General features: G+C 46.0%; 1 protein-coding gene and 1 pseudogene across 1 annotated transcript in view; one reads left to right on the top strand and one right to left on the bottom strand.

Annotated features, from left to right (window-relative positions):
* Positions 1–23,203, top strand: part of LOC102805772 (protein O-mannosyl-transferase 2-like) — a 150,470-nt gene that overhangs the window by 106,649 nt on the left and 20,618 nt on the right. The window lies entirely within an intron of this gene.
* On the bottom strand, positions 477–21,816 carry LOC146749023 (uncharacterized; annotated as a pseudogene).

Raw genomic sequence — 23,203 nt, 5'->3', positions numbered from 1 at the left:
ATCAGTAGTCTGGGATCTGGGTTGGACTAAATCAGTAGTCTGGGGTCAGGGTTGGACTAAATCAGTAGTCTGGGATTTGGGTTGTACTAAATCAGTAGTCTGGGGTCAGGGTTGGACTAAATAAGTAGTCTGGGGTCAGGGTTGGACTAAATCAGTAGTCTAGGATCAGAGTTGGACTAAATCAGTAGTCTGGGATCAGAGCTGGACTAATTTAGTAGTCCGGGATCAGAGTTGGACTAAATCAGTAGTCTGCGATCAGGGCTGGACTAATTTAGTAGTCTGGGATCAGGGTTGGACTAAGTCAGTTGTCTGGGATCTGGGTTGGACTAAATCAGTAGTATGGGATCTGGGTTTTACTAAATCAGTAGTCTGGGGTCAGGGTAGGACTAAATCAGTAGTCTGGGGTCAGGGTTGGACTAAATCAGTAGTCTGGGATCAGGGTTGGACTAATTTAGTAGTCTGGGATCAGGGTTGAACTAATTTAGTAGTCTGGGATCAGGGTTGAACGAATTTAGTAGTCTGGGATCAGGGTTGAACTAAATCAGTAGTTTGGGATCAGGGTTGAACTAAATCAGTAGTCTGGGATCAGGGCTGGACTAATTTAGTAGTCTGGGATCAGGGTTGAACTAAATCAGTAGTCTGGGGTCAGGGTTGGACTAATTTAGTAGTCTGGGATCAGGGTTGGACTAAATCAGTAGTCTTGGATCAGGGCTGGAATAATTTAGTAGTCTGGGACCAGGGTTGGACTAAATCAGTAGTCTGGGATCAGGGCTGGACTAATTTAGTAGTCTGGGATCAGGGTTGGACTAAATTAGTTGTCTGGGATCTGGGTTGGACTAAATCAGTTGTCTGGGATCTGGGTTGGACTAAATCAGTTGTCTGGGATCTGGGTTTGACTAAATCAGTAGTCTGGGGTCAGGGTTGGACTAAATCAGTAGTCTGGGATCAGAGTTGGACTAAATCAGTAGTCTGGGATCAGGGTTGGACTAAATCAGTAGTCTGGGATCTGTGTTGGACTAAATCAGTAGTCTGGGGTCAGGGTTGGACTAAATCAGTAGTCTGGGATCAGAGTTGGACTAAATCAGTAGTCTGGGGTCAGGGTTGGACTAATTTAGTAGTCTGGGATCAGGGTTGGACTAAATTAGTTGTCTGGGATCTGGGTTGGACTAAATCAGTTGTCTGGGATCTGGGTTGCACTAAATCAGTAGTCTGGGATCTGGGTTGGACTGAATCAGTAGTCTGGGGTCAGGGTTGGACTAAATCAGTAGTCTGGGGTCAGGGTTGGACTAATTTAGTAGTCTGGGATCAGGGTTGAACTAAATCAGTAGTCTGGGATCAGGGCTGGACTAATTTAGTAGTCTTGGACCAGGGTTAGACTAAATCAGTAGTCTTGGATCAGGGCTGGAATAATTTAGTAGTCTGGGACCAGGGTTGGACTAAATCAGTAGTCTGGGATCAGGGCTGGACTAATTTAGTAGTCTGGGATCAGGGTTGGACTAAATCAGTTGTCTGGGATCTGGGTTGGACGAAATCAGTAGTCTGGGATCTGTGTTGGACTAAATCAGTAGTCTGTGGGTCAGGGTTGGACTAAATAAGTAGTCTGGGGGTCAGGGTTGGACTAAATCAGTAGTCTGGGATCAGGGTTGGACAAAATCAGTAGTCTGGGATCAGGGCTGGACTAATTTAGTAGTCCGGGATCAGGGCTGGACTAAATCAATAGTCTGGGATCAGCGCTGGACTAATTTAGTAGTCTGGGATCAGGGTTGAACTAAATCAGTAGTCTGGGGTCAGGGTTGGACTAATTTAGTAGTCTGGGATCAGGGTTGAACTAAATCAGTAGTCTGGGATCAGGGCTGGACTAATTTAGTAGTCTGGGACCAGGGTTAGACTAAATCAGTAGTCTTGGATCAGGGCTGGACTAATTTAGTAGTCTGGGACCAGGGTTGGACTAAATCAGTAGTCTGGGATCAGGGCTGGACTAATTTAGTAGTCTGGGATCAGAGTTCGACTAAATCAGTAGTCTGGGATCAGGGCTGGACTAATTTAGTAGTCTGGGATCAGGGTTGGACTAAATCAGTAGTCTGGGATCAGAGCTGGACTAATTTAGTAGTCCGGGATCAGGGTTGGACTAAATCAGTAGTCTGGGATCAGGGCTGGACTAATTTAGTAGTCTGGGATCAGGGCTGGACTAATTTAGTAGTCTGGGACCAGGGTTAGACTAAATAAGTAGTCTGGGATCAGGGTTAGACTAAATCAGTAGTTTGGGATCAGGGTTGAACTAAATCAGTAGTCTGGGATCAGGGCTGGACTAATTTAGTTGTCTGGGATCTGGGTTGGACTAAATCAGTAGTCTGGGATCTGGGTTGGACTAAATCAGTAGTCTGGGTTCAGGGTTGGACTAAATCAGTAGTCTGGGATCTGGGTTGGACTAAATCAGTAGTCTGGGGTCAGGGTTGGACTAAATAAGTAGTCTGGGGTCAGGGTTGGACTAAATCAGTAGTCTAGGATCAGAGTTGGACTAAATCAGTAGTCTGGGATCAGAGCTGGACTAATTTAGTAGTCCGGGATCAGAGTTGGACTAAATCAGTAGTCTGCGATCAGGGCTGGACTAATTTAGTAGTCTGGGATCAGGGTTGGACTAAGTCAGTTGTCTGGGATCTGGGTTGGACTAAATCAGTAGTATGGGATCTGGGTTTTACTAAATCAGTAGTCTGGGGTCAGGGTAGGACTAAATCAGTAGTCTGGGGTCAGGGTTGGACTAAATCAGTAGTCTGGGATCAGGGTTGGACTAATTTAGTAGTCTGGGATCAGGGTTGAACTAATTTAGTAGTCTGGGATCAGGGTTGAACGAATTTAGTAGTCTGGGATCAGGGTTGAACTAAATCAGTAGTTTGGGATCAGGGTTGAACTAAATCAGTAGTCTGGGATCAGGGCTGGACTAATTTAGTAGTCTGGGATCAGGGTTGAACTAAATCAGTAGTCTGGGGTCAGGGTTGGACTAATTTAGTAGTCTGGGATCAGGGTTGAACTAAATCAGTAGTCTGGGATCAGGGCTGGACTAATTTAGTAGTCTGGGATCAGGGTTAGACTAAATCAGTAGTCTTGGATCAGGGCTGGAATAATTTAGTAGTCTGGGACCAGGGTTGGACTAAATCAGTAGTCTGGGATCAGGGCTGGACTAATTTAGTAGTCTGGGATCAGGGTTGGACTAAATTAGTTGTCTGGGATCTGGGTTGGACTAAATCAGTTGTCTGGGATCTGGGTTGGACTAAATCAGTAGTCTGGGGTCAGGGTTGGACTAAATCAGTAGTCTGGGATCAGAGTTGGACTAAATCAGTAGTCTGGGATCAGGGTTGGACTAAATCAGTAGTCTGGGATCTGTGTTGGACTAAATCAGTAGTCTGGGGTCAGGGTTGGACTAAATCAGTAGTCTGGGATCAGAGTTGGACTAAATCAGTAGTCTGGGATCAGAGTTGGACTAAATCAGTAGTCTGGGATCAGGGTTGGACTAAATCAGTAGTCTGGGATCTGTGTTGGACTAAATCAGTAGTCTGGGGTCAGGGTTGGACTAAATCAGTAGTCTGGGATCAGAGTTGGACTAAATCAGTAGTCTGGGGTCAGGGTTGGACTAATTTAGTAGTCTGGGATCAGGGTTGGACTAAATTAGTTGTCTGGGATCTGGGTTGGACTAAATCAGTTGTCTGGGATCTGGGTTGCACTAAATCAGTAGTCTGGGATCTGGGTTGGACTGAATCAGTAGTCTGGGGTCAGGGTTGGACTAAATCAGTAGTCTGGGGTCAGGGTTGGACTAATTTAGTAGTCTGGGATCAGGGTTGAACTAAATCAGTAGTCTGGGATCAGGGCTGGACTAATTTAGTAGTCTTGGACCAGGGTTAGACTAAATCAGTAGTCTTGGATCAGGGCTGGAATAATTTAGTAGTCTGGGACCAGGGTTGGACTAAATCAGTAGTCTGGGATCAGGGCTGGACTAATTTAGTAGTCTGGGATCAGGGTTGGACTAAATCAGTTGTCTGGGATCTGGGTTGGACGAAATCAGTAGTCTGGGATCTGTGTTGGACTAAATCAGTAGTCTGTGGGTCAGGGTTGGACTAAATAAGTAGTCTGGGGGTCAGGGTTGGACTAAATCAGTAGTCTGGGATCAGGGTTGGACAAAATCAGTAGTCTGGGATCAGGGCTGGACTAATTTAGTAGTCCGGGATCAGGGCTGGACTAAATCAATAGTCTGGGATCAGCGCTGGACTAATTTAGTAGTCTGGGATCAGGGTTGAACTAAATCAGTAGTCTGGGGTCAGGGTTGGACTAATTTAGTAGTCTGGGATCAGGGTTGAACTAAATCAGTAGTCTGGGATCAGGGCTGGACTAATTTAGTAGTCTGGGACCAGGGTTAGACTAAATCAGTAGTCTTGGATCAGGGCTGGACTAATTTAGTAGTCTGGGACCAGGGTTGGACTAAATCAGTAGTCTGGGATCAGGGCTGGACTAATTTAGTAGTCTGGGATCAGAGTTGGACTAAATCAGTAGTCTGGGATCAGGGCTGGACTAATTTAGTAGTCTGGGATCAGGGTTGGACTAAATCAGTAGTCTGGGATCAGAGCTGGACTAATTTAGTAGTCCGGGATCAGAGTTGGACTAAATCAGTAGTCTGCGATCAGGGCTGGACTAATTTAGTAGTCTGGGATCAGGGTTGGACTAAGTCAGTTGTCTGGGATCTGGGTTGGACTAAATCAGTAGTATGGGATCTGGGTTTTACTAAATCAGTAGTCTGGGGTCAGGGTAGGACTAAATCAGTAGTCTGGGGTCAGGGTTGGACTAAATCAGTAGTCTGGGATCAGGGTTGGACTAATTTAGTAGTCTGGGATCAGGGTTGAACTAATTTAGTAGTCTGGGATCAGGGTTGAACGAATTTAGTAGTCTGGGATCAGGGTTGAACTAAATCAGTAGTTTGGGATCAGGGTTGAACTAAATCAGTAGTCTGGGATCAGGGCTGGACTAATTTAGTAGTCTGGGATCAGGGTTGAACTAAATCAGTAGTCTGGGGTCAGGGTTGGACTAATTTAGTAGTCTGGGATCAGGGTTGGACTAAATCAGTAGTCTTGGATCAGGGCTGGAATAATTTAGTAGTCTGGGACCAGGGTTGGACTAAATCAGTAGTCTGGGATCAGGGCTGGACTAATTTAGTAGTCTGGGATCAGGGTTGGACTAAATTAGTTGTCTGGGATCTGGGTTGGACTAAATCAGTTGTCTGGGATCTGGGTTGGACTAAATCAGTTGTCTGGGATCTGGGTTGGACTAAATCAGTAGTCTGGGGTCAGGGTTGGACTAAATCAGTAGTCTGGGATCAGAGTTGGACTAAATCAGTAGTCTGGGATCAGGGTTGGACTAAATCAGTAGTCTGGGATCTGTGTTGGACTAAATCAGTAGTCTGGGGTCAGGGTTGGACTAAATCAGTAGTCTGGGATCAGAGTTGGACTAAATCAGTAGTCTGGGGTCAGGGTTGGACTAATTTAGTAGTCTGGGATCAGGGTTGGACTAAATTAGTTGTCTGGGATCTGGGTTGGACTAAATCAGTTGTCTGGGATCTGGGTTGCACTAAATCAGTAGTCTGGGATCTGGGTTGGACTGAATCAGTAGTCTGGGGTCAGGGTTGGACTAAATCAGTAGTCTGGGGTCAGGGTTGGACTAATTTAGTAGTCTGGGATCAGGGTTGAACTAAATCAGTAGTCTGGGATCAGGGCTGGACTAATTTAGTAGTCTTGGACCAGGGTTAGACTAAATCAGTAGTCTTGGATCAGGGCTGGAATAATTTAGTAGTCTGGGACCAGGGTTGGACTAAATCAGTAGTCTGGGATCAGGGCTGGACTAATTTAGTAGTCTGGGATCAGGGTTGGACTAAATCAGTTGTCTGGGATCTGGGTTGGACGAAATCAGTAGTCTGGGATCTGTGTTGGACTAAATCAGTAGTCTGTGGGTCAGGGTTGGACTAAATAAGTAGTCTGGGGGTCAGGGTTGGACTAAATCAGTAGTCTGGGATCAGGGTTGGACAAAATCAGTAGTCTGGGATCAGGGCTGGACTAATTTAGTAGTCCGGGATCAGGGCTGGACTAAATCAATAGTCTGGGATCAGCGCTGGACTAATTTAGTAGTCTGGGATCAGGGTTGAACTAAATCAGTAGTCTGGGGTCAGGGTTGGACTAATTTAGTAGTCTGGGATCAGGGTTGAACTAAATCAGTAGTCTGGGATCAGGGCTGGACTAATTTAGTAGTCTGGGACCAGGGTTAGACTAAATCAGTAGTCTTGGATCAGGGCTGGACTAATTTAGTAGTCTGGGACCAGGGTTGGACTAAATCAGTAGTCTGGGATCAGGGCTGGACTAATTTAGTAGTCTGGGATCAGAGTTGGACTAAATCAGTAGTCTGGGATCAGGGCTGGACTAATTTAGTAGTCTGGGATCAGGGTTGGACTAAATCAGTAGTCTGGGATCAGAGCTGGACTAATTTAGTAGTCCGGGATCAGGGTTGGACTAAATCAGTAGTCTGGGATCAGGGCTGGACTAATTTAGTAGTCTGGGATCAGGGCTGGACTAATTTAGTAGTCTGGGACCAGGGTTAGACTAAATAAGTAGTCTGGGATCAGGGTTAGACTAAATCAGTAGTTTGGGATCAGGGTTGAACTAAATCAGTAGTCTGGGATCAGGGCTGGACTAATTTAGTTGTCTGGGATCTGGGTTGGACTAAATCAGTAGTCTGGGATCTGGGTTGGACTAAATCAGTAGTCTGGGTTCAGGGTTGGACTAAATCAGTAGTCTGGGATCTGGGTTGGACTAAATCAGTAGTCTGGGGTCAGGGTTGGACTAAATAAGTAGTCTGGGGTCAGGGTTGGACTAAATCAGTAGTCTAGGATCAGAGTTGGACTAAATCAGTAGTCTGGGATCAGAGCTGGACTAATTTAGTAGTCCGGGATCAGAGTTGGACTAAATCAGTAGTCTGCGATCAGGGCTGGACTAATTTAGTAGTCTGGGATCAGGGTTGGACTAAGTCAGTTGTCTGGGATCTGGGTTGGACTAAATCAGTAGTATGGGATCTGGGTTTTACTAAATCAGTAGTCTGGGGTCAGGGTAGGACTAAATCAGTAGTCTGGGGTCAGGGTTGGACTAAATCAGTAGTCTGGGATCAGGGTTGGACTAATTTAGTAGTCTGGGATCAGGGTTGAACTAATTTAGTAGTCTGGGATCAGGGTTGAACGAATTTAGTAGTCTGGGATCAGGGTTGAACTAAATCAGTAGTTTGGGATCAGGGTTGAACTAAATCAGTAGTCTGGGATCAGGGCTGGACTAATTTAGTAGTCTGGGATCAGGGTTGAACTAAATCAGTAGTCTGGGGTCAGGGTTGGACTAATTTAGTAGTCTGGGATCAGGGTTGAACTAAATCAGTAGTCTGGGATCAGGGCTGGACTAATTTAGTAGTCTGGGATCAGGGTTAGACTAAATCAGTAGTCTTGGATCAGGGCTGGAATAATTTAGTAGTCTGGGACCAGGGTTGGACTAAATCAGTAGTCTGGGATCAGGGCTGGACTAATTTAGTAGTCTGGGATCAGGGTTGGACTAAATTAGTTGTCTGGGATCTGGGTTGGACTAAATCAGTTGTCTGGGATCTGGGTTGGACTAAATCAGTAGTCTGGGGTCAGGGTTGGACTAAATCAGTAGTCTGGGATCAGAGTTGGACTAAATCAGTAGTCTGGGATCAGGGTTGGACTAAATCAGTAGTCTGGGATCTGTGTTGGACTAAATCAGTAGTCTGGGGTCAGGGTTGGACTAAATCAGTAGTCTGGGATCAGAGTTGGACTAAATCAGTAGTCTGGGGTCAGGGTTGGACTAATTTAGTAGTCTGGGATCAGGGTTGGACTAAATTAGTTGTCTGGGATCTGGGTTGGACTAAATCAGTTGTCTGGGATCTGGGTTGCACTAAATCAGTAGTCTGGGATCTGGGTTGGACTGAATCAGTAGTCTGGGGTCAGGGTTGGACTAAATCAGTAGTCTGGGGTCAGGGTTGGACTAATTTAGTAGTCTGGGATCAGGGTTGAACTAAATCAGTAGTCTGGGATCAGGGCTGGACTAATTTAGTAGTCTTGGACCAGGGTTAGACTAAATCAGTAGTCTTGGATCAGGGCTGGAATAATTTAGTAGTCTGGGACCAGGGTTGGACTAAATCAGTAGTCTGGGATCAGGGCTGGACTAATTTAGTAGTCTGGGATCAGGGTTGGACTAAATCAGTTGTCTGGGATCTGGGTTGGACGAAATCAGTAGTCTGGGATCTGTGTTGGACTAAATCAGTAGTCTGTGGGTCAGGGTTGGACTAAATAAGTAGTCTGGGGGTCAGGGTTGGACTAAATCAGTAGTCTGGGATCAGGGTTGGACAAAATCAGTAGTCTGGGATCAGGGCTGGACTAATTTAGTAGTCCGGGATCAGGGCTGGACTAAATCAATAGTCTGGGATCAGCGCTGGACTAATTTAGTAGTCTGGGATCAGGGTTGAACTAAATCAGTAGTCTGGGGTCAGGGTTGGACTAATTTAGTAGTCTGGGATCAGGGTTGAACTAAATCAGTAGTCTGGGATCAGGGCTGGACTAATTTAGTAGTCTGGGACCAGGGTTAGACTAAATCAGTAGTCTTGGATCAGGGCTGGACTAATTTAGTAGTCTGGGACCAGGGTTGGACTAAATCAGTAGTCTGGGATCAGGGCTGGACTAATTTAGTAGTCTGGGATCAGAGTTGGACTAAATCAGTAGTCTGGGATCAGGGCTGGACTAATTTAGTAGTCTGGGATCAGGGTTGGACTAAATCAGTAGTCTGGGATCAGAGCTGGACTAATTTAGTAGTCCGGGATCAGGGTTGGACTAAATCAGTAGTCTGGGATCAGGGCTGGACTAATTTAGTAATCTGGGATCAGGGCTGGACTAATTTAGTAGTCTGGGACCAGGGTTAGACTAAATCAGTTGTCTGGGATCTGGGTTGGACTAAATCAGTAGTATGGGATCTGGGTTGGACTAAATCAGTAGTCTGGAGTCAGGGTAGGACTAAATCAGTAGTCTGGGGTCAGGGTTGGACTAAATCAGTAGTCTGGGATCAGGGTTGGACTAATTTAGTAGTCTGTGATCAGGGTTGAAATAATTTAGTAGTCTGGGATCAGGGTTGAACGAATTTAGTGGTCTGGGATCAGGGTTGGACTAAATCAGTAGTCTGGGATCAGGGTTGAACTAAATCAGTAGTCTGGGATCAGGGCTGGACTAATTTAGTAGTCTGGGATCAGGGTTGAACTAAATCAGTAGTCTGGGGTCAGGGTTGGACTAATTTAGTAGTCTGGGATCAGGGTTAGACTAAATCAGTAGTCTGGTATCAGGGCTGGACTAATTTAGTAGTCTGGGATCAGGGTTGGACTAAATCAGTAGTCTGGGATCAGGGCTGGACTAATTTAGTAGTCTGGGACCAGGGTTAGACTAAATCAGTAGTCTTGGATCAGGGCTGGACTAATTTAGTAGTCTGGGACCAGGGTTGGACTAAATCAGTAGTCTGGGATCAGGGCTGGACTAATTTAGTAGTCTGGGATCAGAGTTGGACTAAATCAGTAGTCTGGGATCAGGGCTGGACTAATTTAGTAGTCTGGGATCAGGGTTGGACTAAATCAGTAGTCTGGGATCAGAGCTGGACTAATTTAGTAGTCCGGGATCAGGGTTGGACTAAATCAGTAGTCTGGGATCAGGGCTGGACTAATTTAGTAATCTGGGATCAGGGCTGGACTAATTTAGTAGTCTGGGACCAGGGTTAGACTAAATCAGTTGTCTGGGATCTGGGTTGGACTAAATCAGTAGTATGGGATCTGGGTTGGACTAAATCAGTAGTCTGGAGTCAGGGTAGGACTAAATCAGTAGTCTGGGGTCAGGGTTGGACTAAATCAGTAGTCTGGGATCAGGGTTGGACTAATTTAGTAGTCTGTGATCAGGGTTGAAATAATTTAGTAGTCTGGGATCAGGGTTGAACGAATTTAGTGGTCTGGGATCAGGGTTGGACTAAATCAGTAGTCTGGGATCAGGGTTGAACTAAATCAGTAGTCTGGGATCAGGGCTGGACTAATTTAGTAGTCTGGGATCAGGGTTGAACTAAATCAGTAGTCTGGGGTCAGGGTTGGACTAATTTAGTAGTCTGGGATCAGGGTTAGACTAAATCAGTAGTCTGGTATCAGGGCTGGACTAATTTAGTAGTCTGGGATCAGGGTTGGACTAAATATGTAGTCTGGGATCAGGGTTGAACTAAATCAGTAGTCTGGGGTCAGGGTTGGACTAATTTAGTAGTCCGGGATCAGGGTTAGACTAAATTAGTAGTCTGGGATCAGGGTTAGACTAAATCAGTAGTCTTTGATCAGGGTTGAACTAAATCAGTAGTCTGGGATCATGGCTGGACTAATTTAGTTGTCTGGGATCTGGGTTGGACTAAATCAGTAGTCAAGGATCAGAGTTGGACTAAATCAGTAGTCTTGGGTCAGGGTTGGACTAGTTTAGTAGTCTGGGATCAGGGTTGGACTAAATCAGTAGTCTGGGATCAGAACTGGACTAATTTAGTAGTCCGGGATCAGGGTTGGACTAATGCAGTAGTCTGGGATCAGTGTTGGACTAAATCAGTAGTCTTGGGTCAGGGTTGGACTAAATCAGTAGTCCGGGATCAGGGTTGAACTAAATCAGTAGTCTGGGGTCAGGGTTGGACTAATTTAGTAGTCCGGGACCAGGGTTAGACTAAATAAGTAGTCTGGGATCAGGGCTGGAATAATTTAGTAGTCTAGGACCAGGGTTGGACTAAATCAGTAGTCTGGGATCAGGGCTGGACTAATTTAGTAGTCTGGGATCAGGGTTGGACTAAATCAGTTGCTGGGATCTGGGTTGGACTAAATCAGTAGTCTGGGATCTGTGTTGGACTAAATCAGTAGTCTGGGGTCAGGGTTGGACTAAATCAGTAGTCTGGGGTCAGGGTTGGACTAAATCAGTAGTCTGGGATCAGAGTTGGACTAAATCAGTAGTCTGGGGTCAGGGTTGGACTAATTTAGTAGTCTGGGATCAGGGTTGGACTAAATCAGTTGTCTGGGATCTGGGTTGGACTAAATCAGTTGTCTGGGATCTGGGTTGCACTAAATCAGTAGTCTGGGATCTGGGTTGGACTGAATCAGTAGTCTGGGGTCAGGGTTGGACTAAATCAGTAGTCTGGGGTCAGGGTTGGACTAATTTAGTAGTGCGGGATCAGGGTTGGACTAAATCAATAGTCTGGGATCAGCGCTGGACTAATTTAGTAGTCTGGGATCAGGGTTGAACTAAATCAGTAGTCTTGGATCAGGGCTGGACTAATTTAGTAGTCTGGGACCAGGGTTGGACTAAATCAGTAGTCTGGGATCAGGGCTGGACTAATTTAGTAGTCTGGGATCAGAGTTGGACTAAATCAGTAGTCTGGGATCAGGGCTGGACTAATTTAGTAGTCTGGGATCAGGGTTGGACTAAATCAGTAGTCTGGGATCAGAGCTGGACTAATTTAGTAGTCCGGGATCAGGGTTGGACTAAATCAGTAGTCTGGGATCAGGGCTGGACTAATTTAGTAGTCTGGGATCAGGGCTGGACTAATTTAGTAGTCTGGGACCAGGGTTAGACTAAATCAGTTGTCTGGGATCTGGGTTGGACTAAATCAGTAGTATGGGATCTGGGTTGGACTAAATCAGTAGTCTGGAGTCAGGGTAGGACTAAATCAGTAGTCTGGGGTCAGGGTTGGACTAAATCAGTAGTCTGGGATCAGGGTTGGACTAATTTAGTAGTCTGTGATCAGGGTTGAAATAATTTAGTAGTCTGGGATCAGGGTTGAACGAATTTAGTGGTCTGGGATCAGGGTTGGACTAAATCAGTAGTCTGGGATCAGGGTTGAACTAAATCAGTAGTCTGGGATCAGGGCTGGACTAATTTAGTAGTCTGGGATCAGGGTTGAACTAAATCAGTAGTCTGGGGTCAGGGTTGGACTAATTTAGTAGTCTGGGATCAGGGTTAGACTAAATCAGTAGTCTGGTATCAGGGCTGGACTAATTTAGTAGTCTGGGATCAGGGTTGGACTAAATATGTAGTCTGGGATCAGGGTTGAACTAAATCAGTAGTCTGGGGTCAGGGTTGGACTAATTTAGTAGTCCGGGATCAGGGTTAGACTAAATTAGTAGTCTGGGATCAGGGTTAGACTAAATCAGTAGTCTTTGATCAGGGTTGAACTAAATCAGTAGTCTGGGATCATGGCTGGACTAATTTAGTTGTCTGGGATCTGGGTTGGACTAAATCAGTAGTCAAGGATCAGAGTTGGACTAAATCAGTAGTCTTGGGTCAGGGTTGGACTAGTTTAGTAGTCTGGGATCAGGGTTGGACTAAATCAGTAGTCTGGGATCAGAACTGGACTAATTTAGTAGTCCGGGATCAGGGTTGGACTAATGCAGTAGTCTGGGATCAGTGTTGGACTAAATCAGTAGTCTTGGGTCAGGGTTGGACTAAATCAGTAGTCCGGGATCAGGGTTGAACTAAATCAGTAGTCTGGGGTCAGGGTTGGACTAATTTAGTAGTCCGGGACCAGGGTTAGACTAAATAAGTAGTCTGGGATCAGGGTTAGACTAAATCAGTAGTCTGGGATCAGGGTTGAACTAAATCAGTAGTCTGGGATCAGGGCTGGACTAATTTAGTTGTCTGGGATCTGGGTTGGACTAAATCAGTAGTCTGGGATGTGGGTTGGACTAAATCAGTAGTCTGGGTTCAGGGTTGGACTAAATCAGTAGTCTGGGATCTGGGTTGGACTAAATCAGTAGTCTGGGGTCAGGGTTGGACTAAATAAGTAGTCTGGGGTCAGGGTTGGACTAAATCAGTAGTCTAGGATCAGAGTTGGACTAAATCAGTAGTCTGGGATCAGAGCTGGACTAATTTAGTAGTCCGGGATCAGAGTTGGACTAAATCAGTAGTCTGCGATCAGGGCTGGACTAATTTAGTAGTCTGGGATCAGGGTTGGACTAAGTCAGTTGTCTGGGATCTGGGTTGGACTAAATCAGTAGTATGGGATCTGGGTTTTACTAAATCAGTAGTCTGGGGTCAGGGTAGGACTAAATCAGTAGTCTGGGGTCAGGGTTGGACTAAATCAGTAGTCTGGGGTCAGGGTTGGACTAATTTAGTAGTCTGGGAACAGGGTTGAACTAATTTAGTAGTCTGGGATCAGGGTTGAACGAATTTAGTAGTCTGGGATCAGGGTTGAACTAAATCAGTAGTTTGGGATCAGGGTTGAACTAAATCAGTAGTCTGGGATCAGGGCTGGACTAATTTAGTAGTCTCGGATCAGGGTTGAACTAAATCAGTAGTCTGGGGTCAGGGTTGGACTAATTTAGTAGTCTGGGATCAGGGTTGATCTAAATCAGTAGTCTGGGATCAGGGCTGGAATAATTTAGTAGTCTAGGACCAGGGTTAGACTAAATCAGTAGTCTTGGATCAGGGCTGGAATAATTTAGTAGTCTAGGACCAGGGTTGGACTAAATCAGTAGTCTGGGATCAGGGCTGGACTAATTTAGTAGTCTGGGATCAGGGTTGGACTAAATCAGTTGCTGGGATCTGGGTTGGACTAAATCAGTAGTCTGGGATCTGTGTTGGACTAAATCAGTAGTCTGGGGTCAGGGTTGGACTAAATCAGTAGTCTGGGGTCAGGGTTGGACTAAATCAGTAGTCTGGGATCAGAGTTGGACTAAATCAGTAGTCTGGGGTCAGGGTTGGACTAATTTAGTAGTCTGGGATCAGGGTTGGACTAAATCAGTTGTCTGGGATCTGGGTTGGACTTAATCAGTTGTCTGGGATCTGGGTTGCACTAAATCAGTAGTCTGGGATCTGGGTTGGACTGAATCAGTAGTCTGGGGTCAGGGTTGGACTAAATCAGTAGTCTGGGGTCAGGGTTGGACTAATTTAGTAGTGCGGGATCAGGGTTGGACTAAATCAATAGTCTGGGATCAGCGCTGGACTAATTTAGTAGTCTGGGATCAGGGTTGAACTAAATCAGTAGTCTGGGGTCAGGGTTGGACTAATTTAGTAGTCTGGGATCAGGGTTGAACTAAATCAGTAGTCTGGGATCAGGGCTGGACTAATTTAGTAGTCTGGGACCAGGGTTAGACTAAATCAGTAGTCTTGGATCAGGGCTGGACTAATTTAGTAGTCTGGGACCAGGGTTGGACTAAATCAGTAGTCTGGGATCAGGGCTGGACTAATTTAGTAGTCTGGGATCAGGGTTGGACTAAATCAGTTGTCTGGGATCTGGGTTGGACTAAATCAGTAGTCTGGGATCTGTGTTGGACTAAATCAGTAGTCTGGGGTAAGGGTTGGACTAAATAAGTAGTCTGGGGTCAGGGTTGGACTAAATCAGTAGTCTGGGATCAGAGTTGGACTAATTTAGTAGTCTGGGATCAGGGTTGGACTAAATCAGTCGTCTGGGATCTGGGTTGGACTAAATCAGTTGTCTGGGATCTGGGTTGGACTAAATCAGTAGTCTGGGATCTGGGTTGGACTGAATCAGTAGTCTGGGGTCAGGGTTGGACTAAATCAGTAGTCTGGGATCAGGGTTGGACTAATTTAGTAGTGCGGGATCAGGGTTAGACTAAATAAGTAGTCTGGGATCAGGGTTAGACTAAATCAGTAGTCTGGGATCAGGGTTGGACTAAATCAGTAGTCTGGGATCAGGGCTGGACTAATTTAGTAGTCTGGGATCAGGGTTGGACTAAATCAGTTGTCTGGGATCTGGGTTGGACTAAATCAGTAGTCCGGGATCTGTGTTGGACTTAATCAGTAGTCTGGGGTAAGGGTTGGACTAAATAAGTAGTCTGGGGTCAGGGTTGGACTAAATCAGTAGTCTGGGATCAGAGTTGGACTAATTTAGTAGTCTGGGATCAGGGTTGGACTAAATCAGTTGTCTGGGATCTGGGTTGGACTAAATCAGTTGTCTGGGATCTGGGTTGGACTAAATCAGTAGTCTGGGATCTGGGTTGGACTGAATCAGTAGTCTGGGGTCAGGGTTGGACTAAATCAGTAGTCTGGGATCAGGGTTGGACTAATTTAGTAGTGCGGGATCAGGGTTAGAGTAAATAAGTAGTCTGGGATCAGGGTTAGACTAAATCAGTAGTCTGGGATCAGGGTTGGACTAAATCAGTAGTCTGGGATCAGGGCTGGACTAATTTAGTAGTCCGGGATCAGGGCTGGACTAAATCAATAGTCTGGGATCAGCGCTGGACTAATTTAGTAGTCTGGGATCAGGGTTGGACTAAATCAGTTGTCTGGGATCTGGGTTGGACTAAATCAGTAGTCTGGGATCTGGGTTGGACTAAATCAGTAGTCTTGGTTCAGGGTTGGACTAAATCAGTAGTCTGTGATCAGAGTTGGACTAAATCAGTAGTTCGGGATCAGGGTTGGACTAAATCAGTAGTCTTGGGTCAGGGTTGGACTAATTTAGTAGTCTGGGATCAGGATTGGACTAAATCAATAGTCTGGGATCAGGGCTGGACTAAATCAGTAGTCTGGGATCAGGGCTGGACTAATTTAGTAGTCTGGGATCAGGGCTGGACTAATTTTTAGTAGTCTGGGACTAGGGTTGAACTAAATCAGTAGTCTGGGATCAGGGCTGGACTAATTTAGTAGTCTGGGATCAGGGTTAGACTAAATCAGTAGTCTTGGATCAGGGCTGGAATAATTTAGTAGTCTGGGACCAGGGTTGGACTAAATCAGTAGTCTGGGATCAGGGCTGGACTAATTTAGTAGTCTGGGATCAGGGTTGGACTAAATTAGTTGTCTGGGATCTGGGTTGGACTAAATCAGTTGTCTGGGATCTGGGTTGGACTAAATCAGTAGTCTGGGGTCAGGGTTGGACTAAATCAGTAGTCTGGGATCAGAGTTGGACTAAATCAGTAGTCTGGGATCAGGGTTGGACTAAATCAGTAGTCTGGGATCTGTGTTGGACTAAATCAGTAGTCTGGGGTCAGGGTTGGACTAAATCAGTAGTCTGGGATCAGAGTTGGACTAAATCAGTAGTCTGGGGTCAGGGTTGGACTAATTTAGTAGTCTGGGATCAGGGTTGGACTAAATTAGTTGTCTGGGATCTGGGTTGGACTAAATCAGTTGTCTGGGATCTGGGTTGCACTAAATCAGTAGTCTGGGATCTGGGTTGGACTGAATCAGTAGTCTGGGGTCAGGGTTGGACTAAATCAGTAGTCTGGGGTCAGGGTTGGACTAATTTAGTAGTCTGGGATCAGGGTTGAACTAAATCAGTAGTCTGGGATCAGGGCTGGACTAATTTAGTAGTCTTGGACCAGGGTTAGACTAAATCAGTAGTCTTGGATCAGGGCTGGAATAATTTAGTAGTCTGGGACCAGGGTTGGACTAAATCAGTAGTCTGGGATCAGGGCTGGACTAATTTAGTAGTCTGGGATCAGGGTTGGACTAAATCAGTTGTCTGGGATCTGGGTTGGACGAAATCAGTAGTCTGGGATCTGTGTTGGACTAAATCAGTAGTCTGTGGGTCAGGGTTGGACTAAATAAGTAGTCTGGGGGTCAGGGTTGGACTAAATCAGTAGTCTGGGATCAGGGTTGGACAAAATCAGTAGTCTGGGATCAGGGCTGGACTAATTTAGTAGTCCGGGATCAGGGCTGGACTAAATCAATAGTCTGGGATCAGCGCTGGACTAATTTAGTAGTCTGGGATCAGGGTTGAACTAAATCAGTAGTCTGGGGTCAGGGTTGGACTAATTTAGTAGTCTGGGATCAGGGTTGAACTAAATCAGTAGTCTGGGATCAGGGCTGGACTAATTTAGTAGTCTGGGACCAGGGTTAGACTAAATCAGTAGTCTTGGATCAGGGCTGGACTAATTTAGTAGTCTGGGACCAGGGTTGGACTAAATCAGTAGTCTGGGATCAGGGCTGGACTAATTTAGTAGTCTGGGATCAGAGTTGGACTAAATCAGTAGTCTGGGATCAGGGCTGGACTAATTTAGTAGTCTGGGATCAGGGTTGGACTAAATCAGTAGTCTGGGATCAGAGCTGGACTAATTTAGTAGTCCGGGATCAGGGTTGGACTAAATCAGTAGTCTGGGATCAGGGCTGGACTAATTTAGTAGTCTGGGATCAGGGCTGGACTAATTTAGTAGTCTGGGACCAGGGTTAGACTAAATCAGTTGTCTGGGATCTGGGTTGGACTAAATCAGTAGTATGGGATCTGGGTTGGACTAAATCAGTAGTCTGGAGTCAGGGTAGGACTAAATCAGTAGTCTGGGGTCAGGGTTGGACTAAATCAGTAGTCTGGGATCAGGGTTGGACTAATTTAGTAGTCTGTGATCAGGGTTGAAATAATTTAGTAGTCTGGGATCAGGGTTGAACGAATTTAGTGGTCTGGGATCAGGGTTGGACTAAATCAGTAGTCTGGGATCAGGGTTGAACTAAATCAGTAGTCTGGGATCAGGGCTGGACTAATTTAGTAGTCTGGGATCAGGGTTGAACTAAATCAGTAGTCTGGGGTCAGGGTTGGACTAATTTAGTAGTCTGGGATCAGGGTTAGACTAAATCAGTAGTCTGGTATCAGGGCTGGACTAATTTAGTAGTCTGGGATCAGGGTTGGACTAAATATGTAGTCTGGGATCAGGGTTGAACTAAATCAGTAGTCTGGGGTCAGGGTTGGACTAATTTAGTAGTCCGGGATCAGGGTTAGACTAAATTAGTAGTCTGGGATCAGGGTTAGACTAAATCAGTAGTCTTTGATCAGGGTTGAACTAAATCAGTAGTCTGGGATCATGGCTGGACTAATTTAGTTGTCTGGGATCTGGGTTGGACTAAATCAGTAGTCAAGGATCAGAGTTGGACTAAATCAGTAGTCTTGGGTCAGGGTTGGACTAGTTTAGTAGTCTGGGATCAGGGTTGGACTAAATCAGTAGTCTGGGATCAGAACTGGACTAATTTAGTAGTCCGGGATCAGGGTTGGACTAATGCAGTAGTCTGGGATCAGTGTTGGACTAAATCAGTAGTCTTGGGTCAGGGTTGGACTAAATCAGTAGTCCGGGATCAGGGTTGAACTAAATCAGTAGTCTGGGGTCAGGGTTGGACTAATTTAGTAGTCCGGGACCAGGGTTAGACTAAATAAGTAGTCTGGGATCAGGGTTAGACTAAATCAGTAGTCTGGGATCAGGGTTGAACTAAATCAGTAGTCTGGGATCAGGGCTGGACTAATTTAGTTGTCTGGGATCTGGGTTGGACTAAATCAGTAGTCTGGGATGTGGGTTGGACTAAATCAGTAGTCTGGGTTCAGGGTTGGACTAAATCAGTAGTCTGGGATCTGGGTTGGACTAAATCAGTAGTCTGGGGTCAGGGTTGGACTAAATAAGTAGTCTGGGGTCAGGGTTGGACTAAATCAGTAGTCTAGGATCAGAGTTGGACTAAATCAGTAGTCTGGGATCAGAGCTGGACTAATTTAGTAGTCCGGGATCAGAGTTGGACTAAATCAGTAGTCTGCGATCAGGGCTGGACTAATTTAGTAGTCTGGGATCAGGGTTGGACTAAGTCAGTTGTCTGGGATCTGGGTTGGACTAAATCAGTAGTATGGGATCTGGGTTTTACTAAATCAGTAGTCTGGGGTCAGGGTAGGACTAAATCAGTAGTCTGGGGTCAGGGTTGGACTAAATCAGTAGTCTGGGGTCAGGGTTGGACTAATTTAGTAGTCTGGGAACAGGGTTGAACTAATTTAGTAGTCTGGGATCAGGGTTGAACGAATTTAGTAGTCTGGGATCAGGGTTGAACTAAATCAGTAGTTTGGGATCAGGGTTGAACTAAATCAGTAGTCTGGGATCAGGGCTGGACTAATTTAGTAGTCTCGGATCAGGGTTGAACTAAATCAGTAGTCTGGGGTCAGGGTTGGACTAATTTAGTAGTCTGGGATCAGGGTTGATCTAAATCAGTAGTCTGGGATCAGGGCTGGAATAATTTAGTAGTCTAGGACCAGGGTTAGACTAAATCAGTAGTCTTGGATCAGGGCTGGAATAATTTAGTAGTCTAGGACCAGGGTTGGACTAAATCAGTAGTCTGGGATCAGGGCTGGACTAATTTAGTAGTCTGGGATCAGGGTTGGACTAAATCAGTTGCTGGGATCTGGGTTGGACTAAATCAGTAGTCTGGGATCTGTGTTGGACTAAATCAGTAGTCTGGGGTCAGGGTTGGACTAAATCAGTAGTCTGGGGTCAGGGTTGGACTAAATCAGTAGTCTGGGATCAGAGTTGGACTAAATCAGTAGTCTGGGGTCAGGGTTGGACTAATTTAGTAGTCTGGGATCAGGGTTGGACTAAATCAGTTGTCTGGGATCTGGGTTGGACTAAATCAGTTGTCTGGGATCTGGGTTGCACTAAATCAGTAGTCTGGGATCTGGGTTGGACTGAATCAGTAGTCTGGGGTCAGGGTTGGACTAAATCAGTAGTCTGGGGTCAGGGTTGGACTAATTTAGTAGTGCGGGATCAGGGTTGGACTAAATCAATAGTCTGGGATCAGCGCTGGACTAATTTAGTAGTCTGGGATCAGGGTTGAACTAAATCAGTAGTCTGGGGTCAGGGTTGGACTAATTTAGTAGTCTGGGATCAGGGTTGAACTAAATCAGTAGTCTGGGATCAGGGCTGGACTAATTTAGTAGTCTGGGACCAGGGTTAGACTAAATCAGTAGTCTTGGATCAGGGCTGGACTAATTTAGTAGTCTGGGACCAGGGTTGGACTAAATCAGTAGTCTGGGATCAGGGCTGGACTAATTTAGTAGTCTGGGATCAGGGTTGGACTAAATCAGTTGTCTGGGATCTGGGTTGGACTAAATCAGTAGTCTGGGATCTGTGTTGGACTAAATCAGTAGTCTGGGGTAAGGGTTGGACTAAATAAGTAGTCTGGGGTCAGGGTTGGACTAAATCAGTAGTCTGGGATCAGAGTTGGACTAATTTAGTAGTCTGGGATCAGGGTTGGACTAAATCAGTCGTCTGGGATCTGGGTTGGACTAAATCAGTTGTCTGGGATCTGGGTTGGACTAAATCAGTAGTCTGGGATCTGGGTTGGACTGAATCAGTAGTCTGGGGTCAGGGTTGGACTAAATCAGTAGTCTGGGATCAGGGTTGGACTAATTTAGTAGTGCGGGATCAGGGTTAGACTAAATAAGTAGTCTGGGATCAGGGTTAGACTAAATCAGTAGTCTGGGATCAGGGTTGGACTAAATCAGTAGTCTGGGATCAGGGCTGGACTAATTTAGTAGTCTGGGATCAGGGTTGGACTAAATCAGTTGTCTGGGATCTGGGTTGGACTAAATCAGTAGTCCGGGATCTGTGTTGGACTTAATCAGTAGTCTGGGGTAAGGGTTGGACTAAATAAGTAGTCTGGGGTCAGGGTTGGACTAAATCAGTAGTCTGGGATCAGAGTTGGACTAATTTAGTAGTCTGGGATCAGGGTTGGACTAAATCAGTTGTCTGGGATCTGGGTTGGACTAAATCAGTTGTCTGGGATCTGGGTTGGACTAAATCAGTAGTCTGGGATCTGGGTTGGACTGAATCAGTAGTCTGGGGTCAGGGTTGGACTAAATCAGTAGTCTGGGATCAGGGTTGGACTAATTTAGTAGTGCGGGATCAGGGTTAGAGTAAATAAGTAGTCTGGGATCAGGGTTAGACTAAATCAGTAGTCTGGGATCAGGGTTGGACTAAATCAGTAGTCTGGGATCAGGGCTGGACTAATTTAGTAGTCCGGGATCAGGGCTGGACTAAATCAATAGTCTGGGATCAGCGCTGGACTAATTTAGTAGTCTGGGATCAGGGTTGGACTAAATCAGTTGTCTGGGATCTGGGTTGGACTAAATCAGTAGTCTGGGATCTGGGTTGGACTAAATCAGTAGTCTTGGTTCAGGGTTGGACTAAATCAGTAGTCTGTGATCAGAGTTGGACTAAATCAGTAGTTCGGGATCAGGGTTGGACTAAATCAGTAGTCTTGGGTCAGGGTTGGACTAATTTAGTAGTCTGGGATCAGGATTGGACTAAATCAATAGTCTGGGATCAGGGCTGGACTAAATCAGTAGTCTGGGATCAGGGCTGGACTAATTTAGTAGTCTGGGATCAGGGCTGGACTAATTTTTAGTAGTCTGGGACCAGGGTTAGACTAATTTAGTAGTATGGGATCAGGGTTGGACTAAATCAGTAGTCTGGGATCAGGGCTGGACTAATTTATTAGTCTGGGATCAGGGTTGGACTAAATCAGTTGTCTGGGATCTGAGTTGGACTAAATCAGTAGTCTGGGATCTGGGTTGGACTAAATCAGTAGTCTGGGGTCAGGGTTGACTAAATCAGTAGTCTGGGGTCAGGGTTGGACTAAATCAGTAGTCTGGGGTCAGGGTTGGACAAAATCAGTAGTCTGAGATCAGGGTTGAACTAAATCAGTAGTCTGGGATCTGGGTTTGGGACTCAAGCAGGGTTGGGTTAATCCAGTAGTCGAGGCAAACCTTATCCATTAGTCCAATGCCTGGGTTCAGGGTTTAGATAAATTCACTACGTTCAATTACCCACCATAGACCCTGGTCAGTCAAAATGCCTATTTTGAACTGTAGGCATTAATCAGCGATTCTGCCAATGACGGAGAGATAGAATCTAGGTCAGGGGAAGCCCCAGGACCCTAAAATTCTTTTCCCTTACGTCACGAACCATGTGACCGAGACCATATGGCGACGCCATTTAGGCTGGATAATCACTTCTATTTGATCTTCGCTCCTCAGGATGAAAATTTAGCGGCTCTGCCTGGAAGGTCTGCCTTTTCCTGTCCGCGTTACCCCTTTGTGTGTAGCATTTTTCACAACAAAGTAACTAAACCCGGTGACGTAATCACTTGTTGGTTTCGGTGCATCACCTTATCCAACTGTATTTCGCTTCCCTCATGCATGTTGTGTTCATTTTATACTTTATCAATGCATTTAGAAATGGATAGATGTAATTACAGCACCAGAGGCTGGCTGCCGGCTTTGTCTCCTCATTTTTTGAGGTGACTGTACAGTGGTTACAATCAGAATTTACCAGCATAGAACCTGCATCCGAAATGGTATTTTTGCCGTGACTGCCTGCGGAGTTCAGGGTTTTTGCCTTGAAGGCGTGTGTTTTTCACTGGAGTTCTGAGGCCTGCAAAATCACTGAAACTGAACGCGTCGCTCGTATTTTCTCAGCAAGGTCGCGCGGATCCGTCCTCGCACTGCGCTGGCTTTGCAGGAAGAAACACAAAAGCATCACTCACATTCAAAGCATGTCACTTCTGGGGACCTCCGTTCCCAGCCGCAACTCTCCTGCTGTCTTGGGTGAGGCCGGGGCTCAGGCTAGTTGCACCGGGTCTCTTCTGGGATGCTGGCAACCAGGCCTCCGATTGCGGGGCAGGGCTTTTGGGTCAGGGCACACATTGCACCTCCCCCTACTTTCAACCAGCCAGGCTTCGTGGCGCGGTAACGGTACAAGGATTTTACCATTGGACCCGGGCTTCGCTGTGGGTTTTGACTCACTGATTACCAACCCACAGGCGTTCCCAGAGGGAACCGACCCTGTCATGAGACGCACAGTACCCACTCTCACTCACTCATTTAAGTTGAATGGAGACAGTTTGCTCATGTCAGATACAGTCAGTACCACGGGTGTCCCTCAGAGTCTTCCATATGTAATGACTCGGTGAGCCATGCTGTAGGGGTGATGCAGAGTATCACCAATCTTAGTGATACAATGTATGTACCCCCACCCTTGATCCTAAGGCAACCACTTGTTGTTGCTTCAATGCTTATGGGATCACAGGTGTCCGGATCCAAAGCAACCCTGTTGGCACGTTTCCCCCTGTTCATCCCAGTGCTGAGTGGGGTGCAGGGCGTGCAGACGGTGTTGATGTGCGGACGTTGGTCAGCTGCGGAAGAGGTAACGCTTAAGGCCCCCGGGTGGGATAAATCTTATGCAACAATTTCCGCTAAACCAACCGCTAGCCGGTCGGTGTGGTTTCAGGATCAGACCCCAAAGTGTGGGATGAGACCAAAACGCTCATACCCTTCTACGGGAAAGAAGATTAGCGGCGAACCCCCCGGGAGGAAGGGGACCA

The sequence above is a fragment of the Saccoglossus kowalevskii genome, chromosome 2, assembly GCF_978046115.1.
Source record: "Saccoglossus kowalevskii chromosome 2, keSacKowa6.1, whole genome shotgun sequence".
In the NCBI taxonomy this organism is placed as follows: domain Eukaryota; kingdom Metazoa; phylum Hemichordata; class Enteropneusta; family Harrimaniidae; genus Saccoglossus; species Saccoglossus kowalevskii.
The sequence above is the reverse complement of the archived record's forward strand: the minus strand, read 5'-3'. Positions and strand labels throughout refer to the sequence as shown.